The 17,061-nt window shown below is 37.4% G+C and overlaps 1 long non-coding RNA gene across 1 annotated transcript; it reads left to right on the top strand.

The window, feature by feature from the left end:
• Positions 1-5,294: 5,294 nt before the first annotated feature.
• On the top strand, positions 5,295-17,061 carry LOC120739507. Its single transcript, XR_005697235.1, has 5 exons — positions 5,295-6,376; positions 9,209-9,264; positions 9,554-9,641; positions 12,863-12,942; positions 16,273-17,061. It is a non-coding gene; the product is annotated as an uncharacterized LOC120739507 (long non-coding RNA).

Genomic DNA, 17,061 nt, shown 5'->3' with positions numbered 1-17,061 from the left:
ATATTTTTTGGCTAATCCATTGAAGTGAATATCTGAAGGAGATCTTTACTTCTCTCAAGCAAGAATGACAGTTGACAGTTGCCCCGAGGTAGTTCCACCGCCCTGTTCACAGTGGCCTAATATAACCTGAGGTGTTATAAAGATAGAGATGTTTTAGTGGGTCACATGTTTACACTTACAGTGTACTGTTCATATCACCATGGCCCCTTGCAGTATGAATGGAATAAGGAATATCAGGGATATAAAGATATCCTGGTTCTCCTCTATTTGGACAGGTAAAACCAAACTACTACAGCATGACTAACCTTATGAGAATGGATAACTTTCATCTCTATTCATCTGGAAACTTCAGACTACTGTGCGTGCTCAACTTCCAATTTTTCTTCTCTTCAGTCTGTATGATGTCATAGGGATCTCACCATATTAAGGATATCCTTAATATGGTGCTTTTAGCCACAAAGCACTTCTGTTTGTGAGGGGAGCCAGAAAAAGGTTGGCTTAAAGGCAGAAAATGAGCCACCAGAGGTGACCACACCAAGGCCAAATATTTTACATAGTATTCGAAACTATGAACTGTAAAAAGTTTCTCTAAGAAAGTCAACAAATAAAAATTATAGAGTTGGAAATGAGTTCCAGTTTTTGGTTAACAGTAACTCTGTTCCATGAGGTGTTCCTGTAAGCCACAAAAGTGAGACAAAGTAACACAATACACTGATCCTGGAATCATCTTATCTAAAATGAAATCTAGTTGTTTATCATATAATTTACAACTTTGTTTTTCCTTCCACAGTGACTTGAAAACATCCCGAGTCGTCCAAATGAGGCAGAGCAGAACAGAGCATATTAGAAAACCTACAGCAAAATAACACAGAGGTGAGATTTGTGTTTTACACAGAAGCTTCATTTGAGAGGTTTTAAAGAGAAAAGATCTGCTTGTAGGCTATGAGCTAGCATTTTAAACAAAGTGTCTTATTGCTTTAAAACACTGGAAATAATGTATAGTGTACTCAAAATAGGTTTGGCTTAAACTCAAGATTAAATCTGCATTTTTTAAAAACAGAATCTCATTTACTCATTTCAGATTACTTATTTGTCATTAATATTATTATTATTATTTACTCCACCTGTTAGTGTTCCTCCTGATTACTTCTGGTAAAAGTGAGACAGCTGAGAAGCACGTCTGTTATTTGTTTGGCTATATTGGTTTACAGTAACAACCAGAAAGAGGTCTCTGTGGTCTTCTCTTGTGGCCCTAAGGTACAATAAAGAGAGTGAGCCATCTGATTGTGCCAGACTTTAACAGCTTCTTCCTTTGGACTACTCATGCTCTACCTTTCCAGCAAGTTTCATTAAATTAGGCCTGGAGGAACAACAGTTGTCCAAAGAAGTTTCAGGGAAAGCAAGAAGGATGTCATGGTCCTGGGTCGAGCGACCCAGTGTTTGAGTTTTATGTATCTTTTGTATTTATTTGTGCCTTAGCTTAGTTCACCTAGTTAATTTCTAGATTGCTGTTTAGTCTTGTTGTCTCCCCCTGTACTAAGTCTCCCTGGTTCATGCGTCATGTCTGCGTGGTTATGTTTAGTTCATGTCATGTCTAATCTCCATGTTTCTTGTTTTACTTTGAAAGTCTGTATTCAATGTCAGTGTATTTAGTTTCACCTCTCCTGTCGTTAGATTCATGTGTGTCAGCTGTGCTCCCATGTGTGGCCACTTCCCCTGATCATCCCTCATGTGTATTTAGTCTCTGTGTTTCATGTAGTCTGTGTTGCGTCGTCTGTGTTCCCACCCTCCATGTTGTCACAGCCAGTCTTAGTATTCATAGTTATGGTTTCCTGTGTCTTCATAGTTTTTCCTAGTTTTACTTTCCCAGTTTAGTCATAGTTTAGTTTGTCACTGCGTTTCTGCCTTGTCTGCACTCCTTGTCACCAGCCACAATAAAGGCTCGCTTTCAGTTAAGTTTACTCCAGTCTACTCTCGTGTGTTCGCACCTGGGTCCACCTCCTCAGACCGTGACAAAGGAAGTGGTTTAATCTCATAAAAACCTTCCGATTTATTGTCGTGGTTGTATTATAACATCAAATAAATCAACAGTGAAATAAAAAGTGGTATCTTAAATATTTATAAGCCGACAGATCACATGGTTTGGATACGTGTACCTGTTTTGCATTTTTGCTGGCCTTCATTTTGCTCTTATTTCTTTTTTATTCCTAAGTTTTATCTCTCTGTTTCTTCTAAATGTACCTCCCTTTTAGAGACTGTATACAATATCAGAGTTTAATTTGGAAAATGGAGTGAATTTATGATGTCTGAAGTGGAGGACGCTCTCTATTGCCGCAGTCACTTTGTGATTTAAGCCAACAAGACAGGTGGGATGCTCTGAAAGTCCCCCAAAGTGCCTCTTTTGTCTTGGTCATATTGTACACCACGGGAGGACTATCCATCATAAATTCACCTGGTGTTTTTAGTTCTTCTGTGAACAGGCTTTGAGCTGCATACTGTATACAGCCTGTATAAGCACAAAACCGAATATGAGAAAGTGCAGCCATGTCTTTTGTTGGATACAGGTCAGGTCTTATCCTTTCAGTGAAGGAGCCTTTGATTAGGCAGAGAGAATCTTGCTGTTGTAAAGACTCCTCTCAATAAAAAAAAAGAAAAAGGCACCATTAGATTGTTTATACTAGCAGCTCATTAACAATCCATAATCCACCATTATGCTTAATTTTTAAGCAGCTTCTAGTGGTTGTGGGAAACAGCATCAAGTCTTTCAGAATAAAAGGTCAAACTTTCATAAAATGTCTTTTGTTTTTAAAACTCTGCTCAGACTTCTGTTGCTTTTATTTGTACTGGTAACATTTAAGAATGATACTGGTAGATGGGATTCTAAATATCACATTATAATTTACATCCAAATATCATGTCACATTTGACCTGATCTCACTTTTACATTTAAAATATGCCTTTTGTTAAAGTTGATCCCAAAATGTGTTTTTATTGCACTACAGACATCGTAAAGTACGTCTGAAAGGAACAAAGAAAACAAAATGTATATTTAGAAAATATCATATTTTTCCCTTAAAAGTAAAGACTGAGTGAGAGTCAGCTGCCATGGTGGTGGTTTGTGCTTGTTAGTCTGGAATTATTACATTTGGATTTATCACATTATTAAATGTATCTTAAAACTCAATGGACCATCTACCAGAGTCCTCTAAAAAATAAAAATTCACCTTCTCCTTCACATTTATTTATTTGGGCTCTTTCATTTATTGAGATGTGTGTTTTCTGTTGCCGCAAATGACCTTTCCAGCTAAGGAAAGGTGGAATAACATGTTTACTACAGGTAGACACTTTTATTTATACTCACCAGCGACTTCATTAGTACAAGTACAAGGTTGGATCTGCTTTTGCCATCTGAACTGCTCTAATTCTTTTTTACACAAATTCAAGGTGCTGGAAACAACAGATGTTTGTATGTACTGACATGATAGCATCCTGCAGTTGCTCCATATTTTTTGGCTGCACATCCATGATGGGAATTTCTGGTCCCCTCAAACTGAATTGAGATCTGAGGACAGTGGAGGCTATTTGATAACAGTTTATTCATTTTTGTGTTCAAGAAACCAGTTTTAGATCATCTGAGTTTTGTGTCATGGCGTGTTATCCTGCCCGAAATAGTAGGGGTGGGGGAAAAATCGATACTGTGTAGTATCGTGATATTTTGTTTGCTAATAATGTATCGATACAGGGACAGCAGAAATCGATATTTTGTTACAAAAAAGGTTTTTGTGCTCTGACTTCAGAGCATGTTGATCCTTTTTCTGAGCAAGAATCCTGACATTCCTTCACTGTCCAAATGTGTTTAACTTTTTTTTGGCAGCAATAAACATGACAGTTTACTTATTTTAATTTAAGACATGTTTTATTTTAATTAAGTTTAAAACTTTTTTATTTAATGTAAAATTATATTTTGTTTTATTTTACTTTCAAATTCTTCAGTTGCTGAATGGGCTGCATAGTTTTCATAATTTGCATAGTTCAGAATAGCTATAATTGTACCAGATGGTTGCATTCAGTTAAGTTGGACTAAACTGTAATACAAACCGTTCAGTTTGTCAACAATAAAACTGACTGAAATGAGAGAAAGACTGAGTGTGACACTTTGATATTAGATAAAATGAATATTGATAAAGTTTACCTTTATGTACAGAATCTGAATATCGCAAAATATTTTAAAAAATTGCAATAATATCGTATCGTGCGTTAAGTATTGTGATAATATCGTATCGTGGGATGTATGGTGATTCCCACCTCTACGAAATAGCCATTAAAAGATGGGTACATTCTGGTCATAAAGGGTTGGATACGGTCAGCAACTGGTTGCCATACCGATGACCAACTGGTGACTGGTCAGCCTGCTTAAGTAGGCTGTAGAATTAAAACGATGCTCAGTTTATATTAATGGACCCAAAGTATGCCGAGAAAATATTCCCCAAACCATCACACTATGTTGAGTGTTGTTTACACGAAATTCTGAGCCTGGCATCGAAATGTCACAATGAAATCGAGACTCACCAAAACCTGGCAATTTCTTCCTATCTTCTGTTGTCCAGTTTTTGTCAGCCTGTGTGAAATGCAACATTGTGTCAGTCTTCTGTTGTTAAAAGAATTTGCTGGCTTTTTTAAAATCATTGTTATGCTGATGATATTCAGCTTTATATCACTATCTTTAAATCTCAGTGTGTTTCTAAAGTTTTAACTGTACAGAATTGTTTTAACTGCATAAAATCGCGAATGTCAGATAATTTTTATTCTCAGCAGAATGAGAATAAAACACAGATCTTTAGTTGCATTTCCCAAAAACCTGATGCTGTTCATCAGAACATAGTGTTTCTCCGACTGAAAACGCCACATCCAGATGAATAGATGAACCTGGATGATTGAGCATAAAAGCATCAAGACTTAGTTGTGTTTCTTTCTCATGCATCTCAGTTTGTATTTCAGCAGTAAGTAGTTGCAACATGATTAGATAATTGTGTTAATGAGTGACTGAATACATGTACCTAATGAAGTGTCTGGCGAGTGTATACAGTAATTATAATAGTATAATAATAACATTATATCGTTAGCTTCATAGCATAAGTGCCTAAGTCATTTTTTTGTGTTTTCGGAAAACAAGAAAAAACTAATTTTCTAAATGTTAGAAAATTAGTTTTGTCTTGTTTTCCGAAAACACAAAAAAATGACTTAGGCACTTATGCTATGAAGCTAACGATATTCATCATTCTACACTTAGGCTCATCATGCGTAATTGGGCAAATTTCCAGTTTGAAAATGAATTTTGAAAAGAAAAAACAAAATAAATTAGAAAACAAAAACAAATCAACACAACGAGTGTACAGTAATACAAAAGTATTGACAGCAAAAATATTAACCTATAAAATATGTGTGTATTTAAAACTGAAAACATTGTCAGCCATTATTAGAGAACTGTTTTAGAACCAAGGAGCAACACAAGAGAAAGCACAGGGTCCTCTGAGGAACCAAGAGCAAGAGGAACCAAGGTGAGTTTTTGGGAGAGAACCACAATAGTCACAAAGATGGGGTTAAAATATACTGAACTTTAACTATAATTTAGTTTTTTCTGCTCATTAAAGCAAAATCCATCTTGGTGGAAGTCACCATGGGTTCATGTGTTTCTTTTTTTTTTTCAGATTTACTGGTTAGTAGCCACACTGCTTTATCCGCAGGGTCTCTAAGATGTGGGAGAGCTGTTCAGTCTGTTCATTAAAGCTCCCAAGAGAGACGTCTTCCCTTCGTGGTATTGACACCACTTCAGGCCTATAAGAGTGTAGATAATTCAGAGAGGAGATGTTAGCTCATTAACAGAGCTTGTGGTTGAACTGTAGATGGTTGCAGCTGGGGAAAGAGAAAACCCCGTCCTCCTCTCAGTGATCGTTGATTGCTGGTACCCGGAGTCATCAGTACTAGTGGTTAACCATTCATGAAATGTTATATAAAATGTCATTGTTCCACTAATGCTTTAATTGTGTGAATGAACACTAGGCTTTCTGCACATTGAATAATGTATTTATGAGTGTGCATTAATAATGAATAACATGCATAATTCATAGCTACAATAGTTCAAACTTTTTAACAGCACAGCAACATTTTAAGCAATGAAAACCAGGCAGCCAGTGTTTTGTCATCTCATTATCTCCCACTGTTACAGACTTTGGGAAAGGTGTACCGACAAACCTGCTTTTACAGGCACCGTGGGCGCTGACCTGGAGTCAGGGCTCTTGACATGATGCAAATGGTATGCAGGAATCAAAGAGCAAAAGTACCAGTCCACCCACTGTGTTGCATCTGCTCCACCAAGGTAAGAGAAGAGAGGTTGGTCAACCACTTGAACTGACCTGTATGTTATGTAGAAATATGTGGAGAAGGTTTTGAATAGAACTCGGTGGGAAAACATAGATTTGGTCTGTTAAAGAAATTCATATCATGAAAATAATGAAATTGTTTGTGTTAGGTATGAGGTGTCTGCTGAGAATTGGGATTGACCGGATTTGAGGAATTTTAAAACTTTAAAAGAAAATGGATCAATTAAATTTTAGCCTGTGACCCCACTTCTAACTACTTTTGACTCTGCCTGCTCTGGCTGAAGAACTATTACATCATTAAAATGTTGCCAACAGGTTTTTGTTAGCTCCCTTATTTGTTGAGGGAGTTTCGCTTCAGTGAGAAAATATGTGTTCTGTTTTCTTTTTAATTGAGAAATCTCAGGCCTCCCAAGACACCTTTGGTTTAATGGTATTTAATAGGAATAGAACATTTGGCTTGTATTGTTTTCCTGAATGTGAAAAAATATAAACTTAGGCTTGTATTGCAGCTCCATTACTGCCCGAGTTTTTTTTCCTGGCTCAGATGGAGTGTTTCGGGGGTGACTCACTGAAGTGAGCAGGATTAGTCTGCATACAGTAAAAGCTACATGATTTAAGCCTCCATCATTTAATAGAGGTTTATGTATTGTTCCTGTTATTTCTGACTAATGTCTACACTTACTTCTATTAGGTACGCTTATTAGATAAATAACTGCTTGTTAATGCAAATAATTAATCAGCAAACCCTGATTGCAACAGTAACTCAAAGAATAAAAAAAAAAGATACTTGTTACAATCAAGACATATAAAATAGGATCTCTGAAAGTGTGACAAAGACCTTGAAGCAGAAGACCACACCCGGTGCCTATCTGGAAACTAAAGTTGCAGTTCTCATACGCTAATGCTTGAAGTGTGCCAGATTCATGCAAGTTCTTATTTTGCATCTAGCAGATCAGGCTGTATATCTCGCTCTGCATGTCTAAACTCCCTCCGGTGACCCCAACAACTTTCGACTGACTCGAAGGCTGTTTATGAATGTAGTGATTTGTTCAATTTCTGTTTGGCAGAGTGATGCTTTCTGGTAGCCTTGAGTGGTCTTTCTTCCATCTATAGAAAAACTGCAGCCCACATATCTTTGCAGTAGGTTCCTGTATTACTAACCCCTGTTCTGTATGTGAATGCATGGTCTACTTCACTTCATGTACTTTTTGCCACAGCAGGTACAATTTCTAAAATATAATTGTAATGAGAGAGAGCCAAGTGCAACCACTAAAAAAATCATAAAAGTACATTTGTGCACTTAGCACGTATACATTATGCTTATTCTGATTAGCTCTACCTGATGTTTTCTATTTTTGGTCTATCAGTCTTAACACATCTGTTGAAGTAACACAGGTAAAATAGGTATTCAGTAACACAATAAAAAAGAAATACATCATGCCACTAGAGAACGTTCCCATTCGGTAATAAAGCCCAGAAAAGCATCAATCCATACAGCAATATCCAAACTGTACCTACTGCTCTTTTTTCCCAGCTTCTGTCCATGCATGGAATGGAAGCATGGAGAAGTTTTAACTTGCTCGCTGGGCTAAAATATTATCTTCATGCTTCCATTTCCTGTGTAAATGTATGTAATAAGGTGATCCACTAGTGTCCGGAGGCGATCATAGCACAACAATACCAAAGCACATCTGTCATGAAATCCATGGATGTGGTCCTGCCAGAGTTCCCCGGTGAATTTCTATAAGCCCCTGCAAGCTTCGTCCCATTTCAGCTGAGCAAACCACAAGAGATGAAGGGGGCAGAGGGCGCTGCTAGATGTGCTCCAACTGCCAATGGGAAATGTCAGTCCCTCTCACAGACAAGGAATAACAAATAGCCTCTTGAGTGTCTTGACAAGCGATGGCGGCTGCAGCAAACTTACCCCACCCCCATCCATAGGGAATTATGCGTGACGTGAGAAAGAGCCTCCTGCTACCTGAGAAATGTCTCATCTAGTGCTTGAAGACATTTTGACAAGAGTATATTACATATTTCATTGCATCTCTCAGGTAATTCAGTCAACATCAAGAGTCATAAACAGGAAAGGTGTTACATTATTTACTTTCAGTCTGACATCTCAACATCCCACTTATTATTTACATCACTCTATGCTGTCAGGGGCAGGAATAATTGTCCCCCTTTAATTCCATATTTTACATTTTAGTCTGAAATCCCTACAAATATGCTGTACTTCTGGGTTTTCACTCAGAACTGTCCAATTTATTAGCTTTTTTTATAGGTGCTAAATGTCACCCGAAGTCATTTCCTGCAACAGTAAACACTTTCTTAGCTTTTAGAAGTGTTTACAGCATCGCACAGCAGGTTTGTGCATGTTAAAGGAAATCTTCAGCGATGGCAGCTTGAGCTGGAGCATTTTGGTGACACAGAAATTACTGTGATTTTACACTTCAAACCACTCTGAAGGCACGATCCTTTTTCAGTATTTGTCACAGTGACATTTTAAAAATCCATTAATTAGTACAGTGCAAGGCCTTAATTTGTACACTGAGATACCATAGTAGAATTTAACACTACTTTTTAAAGTAATCTAACACTGTTGAGGAAGTGCTGTCATGTTAATAAAGCTGTATATCTAAAAATAATACATTTCCTGCTTCACATCAAGACCTTTGCTCTTATTTACTTCAGTTCATATTATGTATCATCTCATATTTAAAGAAAGAAGGTAATCAAACTAAGCATTTTATTAGCTGTGCCTTAAATCATCAACTTTATTTATTAAGATTTAAACTGAAGTTGTCAACTAATGGGAATTCCTTTTCAAGGTCAAAGAAGAAAAGGAACAGCTGATTAACTGAACACTAACGAGGGCTGCGGTCTGGTAAGCCTTTTGAAGGTGCTGTGCATACTTAGCGTTTTAAATGAATTAATGGAACTCATGCTGGTGACTGGATGAATGTATTGGTGAGGTTATTTTTCATTGTGTGTTGCTTGGTGAGCCTTTTCACTCAGGCAGTTCTGGGCAGTAAAAACTGTTGTTCCCACATGCTAGGGCAACATGGTGGAACAGTGATTACTACTTCAACCAGAAGATTCAGGTTTTATTCTGCTGGTTAGAGGAGCATGCAGCGGTACTAACAAAGATTTTTACTTTTATTTTATTTTTTCAGTGGCTGAATCAACTTCAAAAGTCTCGGGTTTCCTCCAGTTCTTGTGAATGTGATGGCAATGACAGCATCTGAGCAATCGCAAATAATGGTAAGTGTACTGACTTATAATATTAGAAAATATTATGATAAATGCATAATACAGGCTAAAAGTAAGACAACTGCTACAGAGAAATCAGCAGCATGAGTGTGCATGGGAAGAAAGCGTGTGCACTTTAAGCGCTTTTGGTCAGTAAAACTGGCCCAGATCTAGAACTGGCAATAAGCTGAGAGTGAAGAAGTGACTTGGATGAGCGAAGAAACATTTCTGCCACTGAAAATACTACGTCCAGATGAACAGGATCAACTTGTTGGAATGGCCAAGAATCAGAGTAATAATAAAATCTAGTCTATTTGAAGGCACAAAAGAAATGGCAAAATGTAGATTGCGTGAGTTAACAGACTGATCAATATCACAAATCTATTATTAAGACATGGGAGATTAGGATGGATTATAATAGAGTATTTCATTAAGATTTTTCGATCTTTCAGCTGCAGCATCTGTGGTTTTAAACAATCTACTAGCAAGTAAAGATGAAATATAAAAACAGAATTCAAATGTAGGCTTGGTCTATATGCAAATTTGATACAATGTCAACAACTCAGGTTGTATCGAATTTGAAAACACGTAATTCAAAAACACATAAATATGCCTGACATCCTTAAACGAAGCAGCATCTGGCTGCAGTTTAAAGACTTTTTTGTCTCAGTCTTGGTCTCGCCTCGACTTTGTCTTGGTCTTGACTCAGTCTGTCTTGGTCTTGGTCTCAATACCCTCTGGTCTTAGTATTGTCTTGGTCTTGGTTTAGGCAGCCTTGACTACAAGTCTACATATTAGTGACAGGCTCTCCAAACGTTGCCTTGTTTTATTCCAACCGGACAGGGGCCATGATTGTAGTTCCTCCTGAACTACAATCTAGAATTAGTCAAACTTCTGGAACATTTCTAAGCAGCCAGCTATAGTCAGCTGAACGGAAGACAATTGTTTATACATTTGTGTCATCACGCCTAGATTACTGTAATGCTCTATATACCAGCGTGGTTAGACCCCTACACATGTTACTAAGCACGCTCACATTACTCCTTTTCTTTTACCGTAGTAGATTTTGGAATTGGTTTTAAAATGATTGTACTTAAATATAGAGCATTAAATGGAAAAGTTTCAGACTATTTATCTCCTCTGTTTTGGTTGTTCCTCATGCAAGAGTGAGAACTGGGGATGCAGAGCCTTTCAGTCAGTGGCACCAACAGTTTCCCACTCCAGCACTCGCTTAGCTGACTCATTTAAAAATCAGTTAAATTGATTGTTAGATTGTTGCTGATGTTAACTGTTTTCAGGTTTATTATATTCTGTATTGTTCTGTATTTTAACTTTTTTTTTGTATTGCTACTAACTGAATTTTAATTCTCTGTTAATTGCATTGTAATTATTCCTACATTTTTATCTTTTGATTATACAGCACTTTGTGACTACTGTGTAAAAACACTATCAAAAATAACTTCACTTATTGCTTTCTTACTTAATTGGTGGTATTACTATCAGCCTCAGCTGTTAGTTACATTCCTGTAAAAGACTTGATATGTGTGTGCAGAAATGCGTTTACATCACATGAGTAGAAGGAGGATATGCTGCCAGATGTCAGCTAACATAATTTCTGTAATTTTTACTGTAGAAGATTTTAATTATGTGTAATAGTAATTGTTGTTTAGTTGTCATATATTTAAACAGCTCTATTTGGGATGAATAGAAATACTTGTGTTAGCCTTTTCATGGGCTGTCAACTTGTCCAAAGGGCGCTCCACTACTTGCCCAATGTCAGCTGTGTTCCAGTCCCACTGAACCCTGGTTGAATAAGCGATTAAGAAAATGGATGGATGAAGGTTTTATTCTGACACATCATATTTTTATTTTTTTTCCTGCCTAAATTTTCTCCAATCACATCCAGGCCAAACTGTGTGCTAATTATATTATAAATGACTTTTCTAAATTGCAATTGACAGTAGATTAATTAAAATTAAACCACTAGATGTCAATATTGTTTAGTTTTTTAATGTGCATAATTCCCTGGGATTGGAACTTTGCTCAGTTTTAATGAATATTGTTTATGAATTTGAATTGTTTGCAGCATTATGTGACAGTCGCACTGGAATACCCAGGGCCATTTCATTCAAATAAAGCCAGCTGCCACAATGCAGAAGGTCAAGTTACAGAGTGACCAGAATTAAAAGATTCTCTGCATGAGCTGCCCGAGGATAGCTACAGCAACATGTCTCTACCGTCAGTATTTTGATGTGTGTGATGAGTGCGCTCATGTCTTTTTTTTGAGTCAGTTGTTGGAGCTCAGTAACCTTGCCTTTTCTTGGTGTAGCCCTCTATTTGGCCGGTGACAGCGGTTATCACTGAACACTAAATATGGCTGTGATCCTTAGAGCCTTCTAGTAATGCTGAAAACAATTTTACATATCCTCTTTGCTGTTGTTACTTGAAATAACTGCATTAAAATCAAGCTAGCTTGAAAGCAATTTGTAGTAGGTTAACTGCCGACAAGGCCTAATCAGCCGCTCAGCTGTTAATGTCATCATTAATCCAAGCAGAGAACACAATTATATAGTTAGTCACATATAGTGGCCTTGTGGTTCCACTCCAACTTAAGTCAGTATTTTTGGTTGTAGTCATCATAAAACATGTAGCAAACAACATCATGAATGTGAATGTATGAAGTAGAAAACAACTAAACAAGTCTAGCCATACATATAAAGAGTATCAGCCAATGGAGACTGTTAATAATAGGTGGGAGATATGTCTTCACACCAGTGGAGGAAATAGCACACACTTATCACCACACATGCAACCCATGTTTTGGACCACTATTGACCCATTCATCCATTCATCCATTCATCCATCCATCCAATCATTGTCTTCTACTTATCAACTAATACTACTTAATTCAAAAAAGCTAATCTAACAACAACAACTAAACAGTTAGTTGAGCGCAGTCTAATGGGTAAATTTAAAGACTGTGCAAGTGTTTAAATTTGAGGGCTATTTTAAACTGTCAGTCACAGTCTTGAATAACCCAGTTGTAGTTTCTTTTTTTGACAACCTATCATTAGCAATGCTAGTCCCAGCACCCTTCTTCCTATGCAGGTTCATGTCCACATGCCTGGCTATGTAACACTTTGCTCTGACAAAGGCTAAATACAATCGTTCATTACTGCTGTAATCGGTCTTACTTTCCACTTTGTCTTTGTGTTCAACTTTCCATCACACAGAGAGAGAGAACGCTGCAGGGGTGCGGGCGTGTGCCAGCACTGCAGCCCTGCCTAATGGAGGATGGCTGCAACACATTTTAGTGAGTTAATGTTTAAACATTTAATCAACTAGTCATGCACATCCTTAATAAATGTATATAATAAATATATATAAAATAAACTATAAAATATACATTAGAAGAGGAGAAGGAAAATGAGTTAACTATAATACAAAAATAGAAATAATTAGTCCAAACCACTGTAATATCACATATTAAATATAGTAAGGAACCTCCATCAAAAGTACATCAACAAGTCCTTGTTCGTGCCCCAAGGATTTTTCAAAAGTAAATAATCTAAAAAACAGACTTCATCATCTTTGATTCCTGCAAAGAGACAGAAATGTTTGATGTTTCTTTTTAAAATGTCTTTCTGCAGCCATGACTGTGCATAGAATTTTGTTCATTTAAAAGGAATGGGTCAGGGATGAATGAATAATGCATGAAGACATGTACATTTGGACAGATGATGGGACTACATTAAAGGTCTCGGGGTCACCAAAATGAATATATTCATTATGTCAAATTCATGTTTGTCTTATCCCAATTAGTGCAGATACCTGGGTGAAATGCACACAGAGAGACGAATGAGGGCAAAAGACTTGTTTTCTTGTTAAAGGAAAAGAGAATTTTCAGTTCCAGTGCTTTGTCAGGCTAATGGGAAAATAACAATAGAGTGGAAATTAAGCAGAAAATGCTGATATGACTTTTACTTTGTTATTTTTGTCAGATAATGGATTTATTCTATTGCACCTGCAGGCGATTTTTACTTTGACATATTTAAAGGACAGACCAGTTCACCATTTCTTCACTCCTCTCAAGAACACTCGCTCGTTAGTTTAGTATAAAAGTTTAGATGTAGTGTACAAAGTGCACTATACTGAATTTATTGAAATTTGCCCTCAAGCCAAAGTTACACAAGAGAATTTTGTGTATACAAGTTGTTTCTGAAGAGAAACATAATACTGAAACCACATGCACACAAGGTTACATTAAAATGAAAGAGTCTGAGCTCACCAAGCTTATTATACAAGCTTAAAAAAAAGTAAGACTAATTAGTCTGCACTGCATTCCAAAACCAGTGCAGTTTCTTTAATTTGCTTTCTGCATACCCCTAACATTTGACTCTTGTTTCAGTCTTAACATGATGTATGTAGACATGAAATTCATATTTAAGAGCTTCTTTTGATTTATTTATTTTTATAATGAATGCTTGAAAAAAGAGTGCTTAAAGTTAAAGTTAAATGTTGCAATTAACAATTTGGGCTTGTGGTGGCAGTGTTATCTCATTTTGACAGTTCCCAAACCAAAGCTTTTATATTGTGGAAACGCTAACTGCCAGGCAAAGTCACAATACTGATGTCAGCTACATACACTTTGAACTCTGTGTAGTTCAAACACTGCAACTGCGTTGTACTGACATGGAAGCTTGCTCTACAAAAGTTGGTTAGCTAGCTGCCTGGCTGACTAGCTAAGTTGGCCATAGTCATAGTGAAAACTTACTGGTGTAAAATACTGTGTCCTAAGAGTAAAGCAAAAAACAAAACAAAAACAAAAACAAATTAGGAGCATGCAGGTGGAAAGAGGAGGATGGGTTGAAGGTCTGTGTGATCTTGTAGTCTGATTTGTTTGTTGATCCCTTCAACTTGCCACAGGAGAACAGGGACAGAAGACAGAGAAGGGAGGAGTGCAAATAAATGTACAGAGACTCAGTGAACTGCATCAGTATGTATTTGTGTGTGTGTGTGTATATGAACTATAATATGTGTATGTGAGATAAATGCCACACAGAAGAACTGCCATCTCACTTGCTTTTACAGACAGGATGGGCCGATTGTGTCATCCAGGAAAACAAACAGCTTGTACAAATATTTCTTGAAGGCAGAACTGTCAGGTGTCAGAAATTCTTTCAGTAAAAACATCATTCGGCTGAGATCCAGTTTTTAAGTCTTCCAATTTGAATGTTCAAGAAAGAGTGTCCTGATGCATTAAAAATACTAAGCCCTGTTTTCATAATCTTAATCAATAGCCTAATTCTTAATCAGCAGCTGCTGATATATAGGTTTGATGGAAACTAAATTTCTTAATAATTTGATATTGAATCCATTACTCATTTTGGTTGTGTTTAATTTCTGCTTCCTGACACACAAAAGATAGAGTTCCACAAGGTTCTATGACCAATATTCCTCTTTATACCTGCTTCCCTGATGCAGTATTGCTAAAAAAAACACCCCAGAATATATTTCCATTGCTATGCAGATGATGCTCAGTAATATTTATCTATGAAGCTATAAGATACAAATCAATTAGATAAACTACAGAAATGTCTTAAAGCCATTCCTAAATGACCTAAAATGTTCTACCTCTGAATTCTGACAAAAGTGAGGTAATTGGATCAGAAACTAACTGAATGGCTTTGCTTGGGGCGATCGTGGCTCAAGAGTTGGGAGTTCGCCTTGTAATCGGAAGGTTGCTGGTTCGAGCTCCGTCTTGGACAGTCTCGGTTGTTGTGTCCTTGGGCAAGACACTTCACCCGTTGCCTACTGGTGGTGGTCAGAGGGCCCGGTGGCGCCAGTGTCCGGCAGCCTCGCCTCTGTCAGTGCGCCCCAGGGTGGCTGTGGCTACAATGTAGCTTGCCATCACCAGTGTGTGGATGTGTGTGTGAATGGGTGGATGACTGGATATGTAAAGCGCTTTGGGGTCCTTAGGGACTAGTAAAGCGCTATATAAATACAGGCCATTTACCATTAGTGTGTGGAAACCTGAAGCTACTTTTCAAACAAACACCCTGTTTTAGAGTGATGCTGAAAAATTAGTTCATCAGTTTGCTACTTCTATGTTAGGATATTGTAATTCCTTATTAACAGACTGTCCTAAGATTTCACATCACAGAGTACTAACAGGGACTAGAAAGAGACATCATATTCTATATTACTGTCTCTTCACTGGCTCCCTGCTAAATTTGAAACTGATTTTTAAGCCCTTCTCAAGGAAGCCTTACCTTTAAGACCTCATAGTACCATATTATCCTAATAGAGAACTCAGCCATCAGACTTCAGGCCTACTGGTGGTTCCAATGATTTCAAGCCCCTCTCCTTTTGCACCACCTCCTAGGTTGGGTTTAGGACACAGACTCTCTCTACTTTGAAAATTTGAAAACAAACCTTAATTTTTGATAAGACTGCATCTAGTGAACCTGAACAATCTGCTAGTTTCCATAGTGCAGTGAACATTGCTTTTTTCATTTAGCTATTTTCATTATAATTGTGTTTATATGCTGCTATTGAATGCCATTAACTTTTATCTCCTCTCCTGAGTATTTTGTGCTCAGTTGGGTTGTGTTTTTTTTTTTTGTTTTTTTTAACTCTCTAGGTTCTCTTTTTTTCTATCTTTTCCCAGCATCCCCCCAACAAGTCACAGCCGTTGGCTGCCGTTTCCTGAGCCTCGTTCTGCCAGAAGTCTCTTCCTGTTCCCACCATTGCCTAGTGCTATTCTTAGGGAAATGTCTAATTGCTGGATTTCTCTCTTTAAAGCTGAAGGGGTTTAATTTGCAATATAAAGTGCCTCAAGAGCACTTGTGGTGAACTCATACACTATAAATGAAACAGGGAAATTTGATAGACAGGTGATAGGTATATTATTTTGTTCTGTTTTATTTTGTTCTTTATGTTTATCTTTTGATGTTCTTGTTTGCTAAGGTCAGAGGTGGGAGGTAATGAAGAAAAAATACTTTGTTACTGTACTTAAGTAGAATTGTCGGGTATCTGCGTCTCTGTTGTTTCCTGTTTTACTTTGACAGTCTGTGTCTTATGTCATTGTATTCTGTTTTGCTTCCTCCGTGTCTCGTCATGTCTAATTAGGTTCTGCTGTGTCTCCCTCCTGTTGTGCATTTCCCTCGTTGCCTTGTGTATGTATATATAGCGTGTGTTTCCCCCTGTCCCGTGTCGGATCATCTGTGGTTTCCCCTGTGTTACTTCTGGTCATCAGCCCCGTGTATCTCCCCCCCCTGCTTTTCCAGGTTTTTTGCAGTTCTGTTTCCAGTTTCATGTTTAGTCATTTCCAGTTTAGGGTTTTCTTTGTATTCCTCAGTTCCCTGTTTCCCTTGTGTTTTGTAGTGTTTTTGCAATCAACAGTAAAGGCTCACCTTTTGTTAAACATTCA

This window comes from Simochromis diagramma, unplaced genomic scaffold (genome assembly GCF_900408965.1).
Source record: "Simochromis diagramma unplaced genomic scaffold, fSimDia1.1 OVJJ01000304.1, whole genome shotgun sequence".
Lineage (NCBI taxonomy): Eukaryota > Metazoa > Chordata > Actinopteri > Cichliformes > Cichlidae > Simochromis > Simochromis diagramma.
This window is presented reverse-complemented; position numbering and strand designations above follow the sequence as displayed.